At 39.6% G+C, this 12,848-nt stretch overlaps 1 long non-coding RNA gene across 5 annotated transcripts in view; it reads left to right on the top strand.

Moving 5' to 3' along the window:
- Positions 1 to 445: 445 nt before the first annotated feature.
- Positions 446 to 12,848, top strand: part of LOC120501407 — a 41,527-nt gene continuing 29,124 nt past the window's right edge. For 3 of the 5 annotated variants that reach the window (XR_005627279.1, XR_005627278.1, XR_005627275.1), the window contains exon 1: positions 648 to 820. This is a non-coding gene — a long non-coding RNA (uncharacterized LOC120501407). Of the gene's footprint in view, positions 520 to 647; positions 821 to 12,848 lie in introns of those variants that run through there. The other 2 variants (XR_005627283.1, XR_005627280.1) reach the window with 1 other exon arrangement.

Below are 12,848 nucleotides of genomic sequence, written 5' to 3' on the forward strand. Positions count from 1 at the left end.
GTGCTGCAAGGCTCCCTCAGCACTAAGATGGCTGTTCCAGCCTCCCTGTCTCCTCCGAGGTTTTAGTTCAAAAAGACCCCTTCATGTATATGCTGAGACTGGTTTAGAATTCGCTATACAGTTCAAAATAGCAGTGATAAATAAATGAAAATATTTTCAGAAGTGGATAACTGTAGGATTGACATTTGCAGGAGGAAGGAAAAGCCAGGGGGAAGTCTGGTGTTGGGGGAGAGCCACCCTCACGTGTCACGGGTGAGTGTTCCACAGGCTGCAGCCAAGTGCTCCTGCCTCACGTGTGTGAGCACAGGAGCAGCCAGCTTCCATGTGACTGGGGAGGAATGTTGAGCACAGCTTTCAGTGTGCCTTAATGCGTGCCTGCAAAGTAAATTCCTACAGCTGTTGTATAGTCGAGTGGATTTCTTTTATGAAGTGCTTGTAAGATGTCATTTAACAGGGTTGATATTGAAAAACAACTCATGTTCTTTCTCTTCTTTTACGTCAGCAGGGGTTTTGGAGCAGGTAAATTTTTTCAGGGTACAGCTTGTGGGTTTTTAAAGGTCATTTCCTATCCAGGTCTTGAGAGTCTTTATCTCTTAAGAGGTCCAGAGGAAAGTCCAGGCTGCTTTGGAAGTTTAACATTTCCATATTTTCACCAAAGGAATGTAGGAAAAAAGCTGAAATCCTCTAGACAGAAAGTATCATAAGTGTACACATTTGTCTGACTGCTCCTTCTCACCAGCTGCCTTTATCTTCAACTGCAGTTCTCTGAGAAATGCAGGAGCTAGCAAGAGGAAGTAACTGGTTCCACTGCAGAGTCCAGGTATGTAAGGGTTTGAATTTCATTCCAAGGTCAATTCTTCAGAACCGAATTTTCTAGCAATTTAATCTTTATTATAAAAGAAAAAAAAAAGCAGCATACCTGAAGAAATACCAAAGGGATTTCAAATTGCATTTAGAGATACATTTACTGTAATGATCAGAAGTTTCCTTTACCATTGTACATAGTTGTGGGATTTAATGTTGCACTTGGCAGTGCAAAGCTCTTATAATAGAATAATTACTTTATGAACTCTTAGAGTGAAAACTTTGCAGAGGGACTGGTGGAGGAGGTCCCACAGCCCGACATCAGGCAGTGGTGCCTGACAGCCAACTTGGGGTGGGTGGGTGGAGTGACAGACTCACAGCATGGGGTGGGAGCTCTCCACTGGAACAGGAGCAGGTCAGGTCTCCTACCCCAGCCAGGGCTTCTCCAAATCAAGGCAAAGCCTTTGCTTTCCTAAAGAAGAAGGAATGTGGCTGAGCTGGAGGTGTAGAAGGTGGATTTTAGACAGGAGATGAGAGAGGACATCCCTGAAGAACAGGACATAGCATATGTTGCTGCAGGACAATGGAATGGGAGAGAAAGAACATAGGTCCTGACCCTCTTTACATGTGAGTAGAAGAAAAGCCTGGTTTTCTTGGGCCCTGGTATAAGAAAACTAGAATACAGTTTCTTGCCCTGACAGCTATGAGACAGCTAATTAGGCCTATGGATAGTCCTGAAGCTCACCCATGCCATTGTTCTAACATTTTGCATCATTAGCAAATGTCACAGTTGTGCCATTTGAGTTTCTTTTCCATAGCCTTTATATCCTTCTGCCTTTGGAGACTTTCAATGCAACAAATAAATAAGCAAACAATCTAACAAATTTGCTGGTGTGCTAGTTCATTCTGTACTGTCACTTCTGGCTGCTGGAAACAGGGCTGAAACCACTGCACTGCTTTGCACGGGATACTAAACACCAGCTAAAAGAGATTAGTCATTATTATCTCGAGGCTAGTGTTTAATTAGTGACCTAGCAGCAAAACCTTCCTGCCTGATCATTCCAGCAGCTCTGAGAGCTGTCCTAGAGACTTATTTCAGGCACACTTTGCTGTGTAAGAGCTATTGGCATGCAGACAATGTGCACACCAACTGGGAAAAATGAAGTGGTGTCAAGAATGCTTTGGCTATATTAACTCTCAGTATGTCCTTGCTGCTCTGAGATTTGGGGTTTCAACATAATATTGTTTGAAAGTGCTTTGTAGCTTTGAATATCATATTCCAGTAAAAGCAAAAGTTTATATCATGCTGAAAACCCATGGTTGTGCTTTGAAAGAAGGTTGTAAAAAATGTATTTTTTCTGTTTGGTTTGAAGATGTAATTCAAAGAAATTTGAATTTTATTCTTGAATCCTGAAGATCATCACAAAGGTCTTTATAAATGCACTGACTGAATTATTGGCAAATCCAGTCAGCTGGATGCCAAATATCAAGATTTTGGTCATGTTTTCATATTGATTCACCTGGTGAAGATCACAGATGCAGAAAAGAGCACAGCCCATTCCAGCTGCTGAATTTATCTGACCTTGACGTGGACTGAGTTCTTCACCTCTGCGTTTTAGAGAAATATTATTTTCCCCTGCTAAAAGTTTCAATGTTTCTCCTCCCTGATACCCAGAGACAAATTATTTGGGAAAGTACCATTCAGGATAGCAAGCTGCTTTGTCTTCTGTATGGTCTTTGTTGTAGGACTGTCCCATCATCACAGCAACAAATTTGGCACTATTTTATTCAAGACAAAGCTAGGTACCTTGCTTCACAGATGGAGCTGAAGTCTTCTGAATAGCACTCTCTCCAGAGAAAATATCCTTAGATTGCAAGTGTGGTCATTCATTATTGGATGAACAGCATGAAACCTTTGTGCACTAAGACGAGAAATATTTCATTGAAAGGCTTTTCATTTACTGCTGCTCCTCATTTCTTTGCATTTATACATATTTGTCTTTTCCACATTCAAATTAGAAAAGAGATTTTTGGACAGAAAATTCTTCTGCTTTAGGAAGGTTCTATTTATATTCTTCCAAATGACAAAGCTGTCTTCAATAAATATGGCTTATAGGTAGCATTGCATGCTCTGATTCTAAAATAGAGGACATGGCTGGTCCAATTAAATACTCATCTTTTGATGACTAAGATGATTATTCCAGCTTCCAGTTCTTAAGAAACCTCAAGAAAACTCCTTGCCTTGAGCTCTCAGTTGTGTCTGCATTCCTCCTGAGTAAGCAAGAGTGTGAATCTGACTGAAAAGACATTTTCCACTTGTTTTGTCAATTCCATTAGGAGTATTATCTCCCTAGAGCGTATCTTTCCTCAAATTAACAGAAGATTTATGAATCCCCTAAGGGATAACTTGAGACTGTATCATAGTCCAGTGGATTTTGATTTTCACTGAGAAAATTTGCTCCTCTAAATTTCATACTTCATTTTCTTTTTAACAAAATATAGAAATTCAAATGGTTTTCATCCTTTTGCAAAAGGCCTGCCCCTGCCCTTCCCCTTTTCCCCACCCCTCCTACCTTCCTGCATAGAGTGTAAAGAATATTTTAAAAAACCCCAAATGGATGTGGATTATTTTATTTCAAAATCTGAATTAAATGGACAAGCAATGTTCTGTAATGTCTGGTGTAAAGCCAACCAAACACCTGTTGGTATCAAAAATGTGTTCTGTAATGTCTGGTGTAAAGCCAACCTGCTGGTATCAAGAATTAGTCTAATGAGTAGGACAGGTGTAAAACAGAACTATCCTAGTGAGGTAGACTAAGATCAGTAGAGCTGTATTTTTTGCACTGAATAATCCAGCCTACTTCATCTCAGTGCATTTAAAGAAGGCTGAGGAGTGATCATGTAACCTCCAGGCCCAGGAGTCTTGGAGTGAGTCAACCTTCTGCCATCCACATCCTCTGGCCAGCTCCTCAATCCTCTCTTATTTTAATTTCTGTTTCCTTTTAAGAGCATGTTAATCCTACTGTTATTGCTGCCTTTCTGTCCCTGCTGCTTTTCTATTCTTCGGGGAAGTTCTTGAGGACACAGTGCTTTCATTAACTTTTCTTCATACAATGAACTCCTGCAGAAGCCTTTGTTTATCAATTTTTTTGTATTTTTTTACCTAATATGATTTTGATCACAAGGAATTTATTTAGAATTTGATGAAACTTCCGCAGCTAATTACTATCACATGTTATAATTCATTCTCAAGTGAATGAGCCTTTCAAATAAAGCAATGCAGAAATAACCAATGGGACCCTGCTGGGACTACTTTGCTTGGCAAAGCTGGAATTCAAAGACTTGAGAATTGGAAAATACTTTCTAGCCAATTAAAACTGTACAAAAGACACTGACCCTTCTTGCATGAGGCTGTTAAGATGAGATGCTCTGCAGGATGACTGTTCCAGAAACAGGAAGCAAGGAGTGGTAAAGCATTGAGGTTTTGTCGCCCTGTGCACTGCTGCCAGTTTTCAGTCTGGAAAAACCTCCCTGAAAATTTTAAGACTGATAATTGTGATCAACTGGACAGAACTGATGACTGTAGTTATTATTACTATTATTAATGAGGCATTTTACAGATAGTTGTGAAACTATGATCTTAGAAACCTGCTGGCAAACACAATGTCTTCAAAGAATGGAGAGTATCGAACACCTGCTGCTTCTCTGTGCTCTGGTGACCCCAGGCTCACCCCCAAGAACATCTGTTCTCTCTAAGTCATTTGGCCAATCAGCATTTCTCAGGAGAAGAGCTATGGTTTATGGACATCTTCAGAGAAGTGCATGTTCAAGACTGAATGACATCGTGTCCATCAGGAAAGAATGTTAGCAGCTATTATGGACAGAGAATTAAAAAACACAAGACAAAAGCACTGGGAAATGCAAAGTTGTCTGTTGGGATGTATGGCTGGGAAGAAGGGGGCATAACAGATGAAAGCAGGGGATGTGGGGAGGACCATGAAGGTGAGCAGAAAGAAATATGCAATGAAGGAAGCCAGAAGAAGGATCTAGAGGCATCAAGGGAAGAAAATTGTCAAGGATTCCTACATCTACAGAATATTACTATCAGTATGTGAAACATGTTGAAGGTCTGAATCTGAAGATCCCAGTTGAATAGGAGTTTGCAAACAGATTACAGAAGAAAAAAAATCAGATTTTTGGTATTTTGCAGCTTATCATGTGACCATTGTGCACTATCAGTTTGTAGAGAGTAGTGGGCTTTATTTTTAGAGATTTATAAAAACAGTTGAGTCTTTATTGGCATCTGACAAACCTGGATGTAACTTGCCTTTTAAATTGTTATGACACTACTGTTGGAAGATTTGAGAAATTTTTGGTAACTGTGTGGAAATGAGTACACCAAAAATGAACAGGAAATGCGCAACAAGAGCAAAGATTTAAATGGTCTTGTATTTTCCTGTTATGCTGTTGTAGTTACAGCTGCTTGGTTCTTTCAGCTGAAAAGAAGGAAAACAATGGCAAACCGTCAGTTTCTTTTTAACTGCTGGATGAAAGTACAGGGCATATGTTTCCTAAAAGACATAAATGTTGACCTTGATTCCTCCTAACCATATCTGGGCAAATAATCAAGGTTGCCCCTTCACTGACTGGCAGCTCCTTCCACACACAGCAAAGGGAGATCGATACCTCCAGAGTCTGATTCAGATCTTACTTCAGGGATGTGCTAGATAAAAGCTATTAGTATTCTTTAATTACAATCCTAAGAGTAAGTTGAATGAGGATTTGGTAAGCTAATGAACTGTTGCTGTTTATGAGGGCATTAATTTCTGTTTTCCTAAAGATGGGTTTGTGAAAGTTTGCAGCTCAGAAAAACTCACTTTTTCCTTAAAAGCTGTCCATGTTTACTTCTAATCCAGAGGAATAACCAGGTGAAGTTTGTTCTACTTGCAGCCATTATGACTTTACCTCTGATAACTGTAGGTCACAGCCCACAGTGGGAGACCACCACAAAAACTATTTCATGGAGCAAATGTATCTGACACAGGCAGCTTAATGCCAGAAAGGTTAGAGACTCTTCATCCTTGGAGATTTTGAAAACATAGCTTGAGGAGGCTTTCAGTACACTCACTCTTGCTGTGAGTGAGAGATTGGATCAGATGACCTCTAGAGATTCCCTCCAACCCAAATTTTTCTACAATTTCAGTAAAAATTTATTTGCTGAATAGTGGCAGTAACTTCCATGCCTCTTTCTGATTTTGGAACAAACCTGCAGGGAAATAGCTAAAGCTTTTAATTAAAATTGATTTAATGTTATTTAGTCTAAATTCCCTGGGGTAAAATTGTGCTGATTAAAAAAAAAAAAAAAATCTGTGATTAAAACCAAAGCGAAATGGAAAAAATTAATCCACTTTCTGTGATTTGATTCAACACAGAATGCTTCAGCTTAAGACTGAATGCATTTTTTCTTACTTTAATTTGAAGGAAATTGGAATAAATATTGCAAATGTTAAAATATTTTTTTAATTGTTCTATTCAAAACAAATGCTGCTTGTTTTTTTTGAGCATCAGTATTGCAGAACATTTCCTGTAAATGCCTTTCTAGAGATAAGATTTCTTGACCTGTTCCTATTCCCAAACCCTGAAACCTGATGTGGGCTGTGAATAAGGCACCAGATAAATTAGTCATCAGAGCTTGTCCTCACCAGATTTCTGGAACCTTTCAGTAGCAGAAACAAACTAGTGTTTTTTCTTGGGAAATAAATCAGATGAGTGCTGGGATGGATAACTGAGCAACTGATGTATTTTTTACTGGTAGCATCATCTGCCTGAGAAGAGAGAAGACTCTGAACACCCTTCCCCCCCTTTATCACATGTGTCTTCTAAAGCAGCAGCTCTCAGGGCATCCATACTGCACCATACAGAAGCTACCCCAGGTAAATTGGCAGATGTGATATGAACACAGCTCCTGTCTCAAGGAGGATGACTCTGGTATGGTTCTCTTTGCCTTCTGCATATTCTCGTGCTTCACTCTGGTAGGAATGCTCAGTGTTCAAGACTGATTCTTCAGTGGTGTCCCTGCGGTATAATTCCTGCTCACACTACAGGCACCAGGTGACTTTCTGTGAGCCGGCACAGAATCACAGAACTGTTCAGGCTGGAAAAGGCTTTGGGGTCATTGAGTCCCACTGTTAACCCAGAGCTGCCAAATTCACCCGTAAACCACGCTCCAAGAACCACATGTGCACATCTTAAATACCTTCAGAGATAGTGAACCCTTGTCTGGGCAGCCTGTTCCAATGCTTGACAACTCTTCTGGTGAAGAATTTTTTCTTGATATCCAATATAAACCACTCCTGGAACAAATTGAGGCTGTTTCCTCTTGCCCTTTCCTGTGTTACTTGGGAAAAGAGACCAATCCTCACCACCTACCTCCTTTCATGTAGTTGTGGAGTGCGATAAGGTCTCCCCTTGAGCCTCTTTTTCTTCCTTGCATTACTATGGTTATTCTTCCTGTGCCATAGAAACTGCTGAGCTAGGCTTATTTGAGTAAATCTCAGATGATTCTTCTTTCTTTGACCTTCAAATACTCACTACAAAAGTTTGAAAGCACAGAAATACTGAATTTATTCATATGTCAATAGAGACTCTGTTCAGGAGTGTAGGTAACATTTCTAAACACTTGGCACGTGTAGTGAGTGCTTCTGGTGGTTGAGTCATGAGGAGAGGCGTCTTTTGGTAATAATAGTTGATATTACTAGTCACTGAAGTAGCTGCAGGAAAGTAGCTGCTGCCATAGAAATGGATTGCCAAAGCAATTATAAGTTTCAAGTTGCAAATTTTGTGTTGAGTCATTTATACTTGATTGTACAACACTGTCAACCTATTGCCTTGCCAGCCTATCTGTGAGGAAAGCTGTGTGACTGCTGCTGGATTCCCTTTTCACTGCTCAGCTCTGACTGACTCTGACCTACATAAGTCAATCAAACCAAAAGAGACAGGCTTAACACAAAAGTGGGCTGCTTATGAGGTATCTGATGTTCACTGTTTGGTATATCTTCTCTCTTGATTTTGGGGTGCTGAACTTAAATCTGTGAAACCCAGCATGAACTAAAAGTACCCAGTAATTGGTGCTCTCCTCTCTGAATTGCTTCTCTGGCAGCTCTCACTGCCACAGTGTATATTTTTTTTTTAAAAAAAAGCAAAGCTGTAATATCAAACAAAACCAGAAGAAACCATCCTCAGTGCTTTTTAATAGCCTGTGATAAAATCTCGATTGCAGGTCGCTGCCACAAGAAGACACTCTGAGATGATTTGTTCTCCAGGGAGAGGTACAGCGTAACCAGGATCTCATTACACTGTCTAGAGAACACCTTGAACAGTTTGTCAGTAACTTTTCTTCCTTCCTTTATAAATCAGAGTGTCTGAACAAAACAATAAAATGGTAATTTGGAGAAGCTTGGGACAGTAAGATCAGACAGCATTATTGCTTTGAAGCACAACTATATGAATTATGACCTCACCTAGATAAATTTTATGGCAGAAAGGTCACTAGAAAGTTTGTCATCTATAGCTTTTCCAACTGAGTGTGTGAAACTACCAGGAAATATGTACAAATATGTAAAATATGTTCAAAATATGCTCATTTTCTTCCTCCTATTGCTATAATTTTCTCAGATTCTCATGGGGCATGAGTCAGTCTTTTCCCTTTTGGAGGAAAAGACCACTGGTTGGGATATAAGCTAGTTTGCTTCTGATTGTTGTCAGAAATCACAGAGTTCATGTGCCTTAATAACCGGCCTCAGTTTACTTTGTTAGTACTAAGGCTTATCCCAGTCACATCTGTGTAAAGTAAAAATTTCTCAGGAATTCTGCCATGTGCAGCAATACCTTTGAGTGACCCAGACTGATTGCATGACAAAGGAGCCCAAAATCACGTCTGCTCAGCTTCTTGACAAGCACCTGAAAAATCTGTCCACATCAGTGTTGCCTTGCATTGCACAGTGATGCTGTTATGAGTTTCAGGGGGTCAGGATCAAAGACTCCTCTCTCCTCATTCTCTACATTCTATTTTCTCTGGTTCTTTTCCTTCATTGTTTTGGGTCTTAGACTGAGGGGGAGCTCAGAGCTGGGCATATGTGCGCCTTGAGTAGAAGAACCTGAAGTTTGAAATCTGTTCCCTTGAAGAAAGGCATTCATTAGCTACTGACTTCTTAGTGACAGATGGTTTGGACCAAGTGCTGGCCCATGACACTGGATTTCTGTCACTAGTAAATCTTGTCTGTGGGTCAGTGGCAGAGAAATGATATCTTGGAAGCCACTGTCAGATTGAAGAAGAGCTTCCCCTAAAGCTGGCCAAGACAAAAGTGATCAGCATATAGGGACTGGCTGATAGTGGTGGGGCATTTTTCACTTCCTGCCTTGTTTCAAAGTTGTGACACTACCAACTTTGGTGGTATTTTTTACTCGTTTTGTGTTGATGCCAATTACTTCCTGAGGTGTACAGAAGCAAGTTCCTATTTCTTCAAAATAAAGGCTTCATTTATTTGAAGGTTTTCTTCCCTTGACAAGGACCATCTCACATGCTGGCAAAAGGAAATCTCTTGATTCATTTAATAGGCTCAAGAAATTTGGTGGATACATGGTTCCTCTTCCCCATTATGCTAGTGCTACTCAGGATAGGAGCTAGCAGCAAGGGATTTTGCAGGACGTATGCTCAGGAACAAGCTTCTGGATTCTCTTTTCTTCATGTTGCTTTGTGGGAACACCAGTGATTGGCTGTGTGGATCTGACTGCCTAGAGTGATGATTTATTTCATGTGAACCATTGAACTCCACTCATCTGGAAACAACTTTGATTGCTACTGACCTTAAGCTGAGTCAGTGACTGAGAACGAAATGTTCTGGTTCTCCTTCTCACCCTAGGACCTTTGCATACCTCTCTTCTTTGTGTAATGTGAAGCTATGCATAGGAGCAAGCACTTTTACAAATAATAACATTTGCACACCAAATATGAGTGAGAACAGGCCTGCTGAAAGTGTAAAGGTATGTGTTTAATATATGAAGCACATTTGCTAGCATATAATTAAAATGTTATATCAATATTAGTTCAATATGAGAGCTTACAGGATTTTGAGTGGTTCCTTTCACTGGAGCTTCTCATACAGTCTCTTGTCTCTCCAGAAAAGTTTCTCTTCATGGGTTTTACAGTATTTGAGGGGGACTCACTTGATCTTGGAAAAATATCTTGGTTTTTATTAGCATTACAGCAGGATCTAGTGGCAAATTAACGAGAGCTGTGTTGGATCTATCCATACAGAAGAACATGTTTTGGTTAAATGGGCCCTGAAATCTAATACAGTACATGGTTTAAGAATATGGCAGAAAAATTCTGGATACACAGAGTATAAATCAGCGTGAGAAATGAGTGAATTGTCTTTTCACAAGTCTCTGACTTCTTTGCTTCTATCCACAGACTCTTCTCCCATCTAGAGTACTCCCATTAAAGATTATCATGTACTCAAAAGGAAAGAGAAGGAAGCTCAATCTACAGCAGAAGCATCACCCTGCTGCCTCCCAGTGTGCCCTGCCTCCCCTCCCTGAAGGGCATAAACTCTTGACCCGAGGACAGATGATGAGCAGCAACCTAAAAATAATTTGCTTTTGCTGGCTACTCAGCATCTGGCACCAGTGAGGGGTAGCTGAAATGCTTTTTTTAATATCTCTTCCACATGCTTCCTGAGTATTTTCCCAAAGCAGCTTAGCTCTGTGCAATGAACTCTCATTTCCTAATGCCAGTGACTGAAAGTGTATACCAGGGGATAATTGCAAATCCATGTTACTTCATCCAGCCACATCATCTGTGCCCACTCCCTGTAAATCCTTGAGAATGACTGGTGCAAAATGGTGACACAGGGGCATTGCATGATTCATAATTCATGTTAAATAAAACACAGGGTTGCTGGGGGAACAGGCAGTCCTTTTAAAACAAGACTTAGCTTTTTAGATAGTGAGTTTACACAAGGCTCTGGTCAGATTAGGCATTTTTAGAAAGCTGAATAAAAGCACAGATTGTAACAAGGCTAGCTGACCCGCTCAGCTTTAATTTAGCAACTGTGGGTAGTGTTGAAAATTACTGGATGGATAAAAAGTGACTTGATCTGTTGGATCTCTGGCACACTGTACAACTCCAAAATTCCTGTTGTCATATCTTAACAGCTACTGTTCACAGTGAATGAGGGGTTGGAGCTACTGGAATGATGTCTTCCTGTACTTCTAACACACCTTCATTTGCTATACAGGAGTGATTTTGACTGTTTCTCAGGCACTGAAAAATCAAAGTATGAAAATAGACAAGTCCTTTAGTAGAGAAGGTAAAAAAAAGAGCCAAAAAAGTCTGTTTTCAGATGAATCTTGTGATAGTTCTGCTGGAAGGGCTCCTCCTTGGACCACTGTACTAGTTTATTTATGAACAATGAAAAGAAAAGTAGACAAGAAGCACTGTTGCACCTGGCCTTGCTATTAACTTTTCTCTTGCTCTCTTAAATGTCAAATCTTTATGTTTGGGATATGGAGCTTTTCATCCTGGTGGGAAAGTACGAGGGAGGGCTGGGAACATATTAATCATCCTTTTTAAAGACTCCATTTCCTGATAATGAAGGCAGGGCCAAACACCAAACAGAATAAAGACATTTCTTTCATGATTAATCTGCTGCTTTCTTCCAAAAGCTTAAAAATTATTGTTATAACTGGATTTGTTTCTGAGTAAAAACTTCACAAACATTTGAGGTGAATGGTGAGGTTTGGCAGAGGAAGCTGAAGAGTGGGTGAGATATTCATGACTTGTATTAGTAGCTTCTGTTTTGTACAGATAAATGAGTATGAGACACTGATAAGCTGATAATTCACCTGATAATAGTTTCCAATGTTTACAATATATCCTTACAATTGTCTCCCCATGCCTTTATTTTTTTTCTGAGTTGAAATTTGTGAAATATTCCATGCTTCTTCACTGAATAGATTCATTCTCCCCTGACAGACAGCAATACTTAAAACCTTGCTTTATTGGACACATTATCTGCACAAGGAAGAAAGTGACTTATGTGTACAAACTTTGTACTGGCCAGGGAATGGGTTGCTTCAACTTGGGTTTTGGATTTCCTTCAGTACATAAGCAAAGGCTTTATTCTGCTGCCTGTGAAATGACTTCTGAGCAGTTAATGATATTTTTCACCTCAGTTTCAAAATTTATAGATCTTATAGATCTTAAAGGTGTTGTGGTGGGGTTTTTTTCCCCCCTTTTGAGGTCTCTTCCTGTGTGAAAACACTTTCTTCAGCCTTGACTAGCATTGCTTTGTCTTTGGAGGTGCCTGGCTGCAAGGACAGGGCATTAGAAGGGCAAGAAGAAAAAGGAATGTCTTTAGCCTCCTCTCTTGCTGTCTTTTGTAGTTCAGGGTGGGCCAGCATATTGCAGTCCCAGGGAACTGTGTATGTCATATTCTGAATGAGAAAACTGAAAATTCATGCAGTCATTGAGATTCTTGATTTTGTAACAGAGGTAAGGCTTTGCTAAGTCTATGTCAGTGAAAACATGTCCCTTGTTTAAGACACTACTACTTTCTGTGTTCTTGGTGCAATTATACAGCTTGCTAACTCTGTGAAGTAGTGGTGTACCAAATAGTCAGAAAGAAAAGACTCCATTACTCAAAGATGAAGTGGAAAAAAAATTTATATGTGCATATATATGTACACATACATGCACACAAAAAATTTCTACAGAATTATATAGTCATCAAATAAATGGCAGGTTATGTAAAAACAAAAAAAAATATTAGGGAAACAAAAGAAAAAAGAGAAAAAATGAGTTTAATGAAAATAAAGCATTAAAAATAAATTTTGAAAATATAGCTCTGTGTACCTGTAAAAAAGAATAATTAATTTTTACCTGGTGGAGACTCTTACAGACCTTTACTATCTGAGAAGGATGATGGCAAATATCTATGGCAAATCTTTCAAAGCCAGTAGGCATAGTTAACTTGTACTAATAT

Source organism: Passer montanus, unplaced genomic scaffold (assembly GCF_014805655.1).
Source record: "Passer montanus isolate IOZ18808 unplaced genomic scaffold, ASM1480565v1 scaffold2, whole genome shotgun sequence".
Classification (NCBI taxonomy): Eukaryota; Metazoa; Chordata; class Aves; order Passeriformes; family Passeridae; genus Passer; species Passer montanus.